Source organism: Notamacropus eugenii, chromosome 2 (genome assembly GCF_028372415.1).
Source record: "Notamacropus eugenii isolate mMacEug1 chromosome 2, mMacEug1.pri_v2, whole genome shotgun sequence".
In the NCBI taxonomy this organism is placed as follows: Eukaryota; Metazoa; Chordata; class Mammalia; order Diprotodontia; family Macropodidae; genus Notamacropus; species Notamacropus eugenii.
This window is the reverse complement of record NC_092873.1, coordinates 7,422,391-7,424,063: the sequence shown is the minus strand read 5'-3', so window position 1 is coordinate 7,424,063 and position 1,673 is coordinate 7,422,391.

The following is a 1,673-nucleotide window of genomic DNA, read 5'->3' as shown; positions in this document are numbered from 1 at the left end:
AGGGAAAATACATCAGTATAAAAGACTATTTTCTTTGTGAACGGGTATTTCTTCCATTCTTTGGATGAGGAAGAATAATGCATAACATCAAGGGAAGTCAAGTCTTCTACATCCTAAACCTCTAAAATACATATGCAGTGGTCTCAGGCCATATAAGAGGTCAAAAATGATTTTCAAAATCAGCTAAGATAGGTGACGAAAATTGGGAAGTGTTATGAGAGTAATGCAAGAATATCATGAAAAACGAGTCAACAGCTTGCAAAAAGACAACCAAAAAAATACTGAAAAATTTAGCACCTTTAAAAATAGACTACCTCAAATGGCTAAAGCAGCCCAAAAAGCCAATGAGGAGAAGAATGCTTTAAAGAGCACAATTAGTGAAATGGAAAAGGAGGTTCCAAATCTCACTGAAGAAAATAGTCTTTGAAAAATCAGAAAGGAGCAGATGGAAGCTAATGACTTTATGAGAAACCAAAAAATTACAAAACACCACCAAAACAATGAAAAGTAAAGAAGATAATGTGAAATATCTCACTGGAAAATCAACTGACCTGGAAAACAGGTCCAGGAGAGACAACTTAAAAATTAAGGAACTACCTGAAAGCCATGATCAAAAATAGAGCCTAGACATCACCTTTCATGAAATTATCAAGGAAACTTGCCCTGATATTGTGGAACCAGTGGGCAAAATAAATACTGAACGAATCCACCAATCACTTCCTGAAAGTGATTTGAAAAAAAAACCACCTAGGAATATTGTAGGCAAATTCCAGAGATCCCAGGTCAAAGAGAAAATATTTCAAGCATCCAGAAAGAATCAATTTGAGTATTGCAGCAACACAATGAGGACAACACGGGATCTGGAAGCTTCTACATTACGGGATCAAGGTGCTTGCAATATGATATTGCAGATGTCAAAGGAAATAGGACTAAACCGAAAGATCACCTAGGATGCGAAACTAAATATAATACTTTAAGAGAAAAAAAAGGGTCATTCAATGAAATCGAGGACTTTCAAGCATTCTTGACGAAAAGACCAGAGCTGAATGGAAAATCAGACTTTCAAGCACAAGAAACAAGAGAAGCATAAAAAGGTAAACAGTGAAGAGAAATCATAAGCTATATACTAACCTGAAATATTTACATTCCTACATGGAATGATAATATTTGTAACTTTTGAAACTTTTCTCAGTATTTGGTAGTTGAAGGGGTTATACACACACACACACACACACACACACACACACACACATATATGTATATATATATATATATATATATATATATATATATATATATATATATATATATATATATATATATATATATATATATATATATATATATATATATATATATATGTAAGTATATACGTATATATGGAGAGAGGGGGAGAGAGAGGGAGAGAGGGCAGAGATTGACTTAAATAGGAAGAGATGATATGTAAACAAACTTATGGTAAGGCAGAGGTGAGAGGGAAAAAATGAAGCTTGCTCTCATCATGTATGATTTAAAGAGCGAAGAACATGCAAACTCAGTTTGGCATGAAAATTTATCTTACACTACAGGAAAGTATGGGGGAAAGGGATAAGTAGGGTTTGGGAGATGAGAGAAGGGAGGGTAAATGGGAGGAGGAAGTAATTACAAGCAATCAGTTTTGAGGAGTTTCAGAA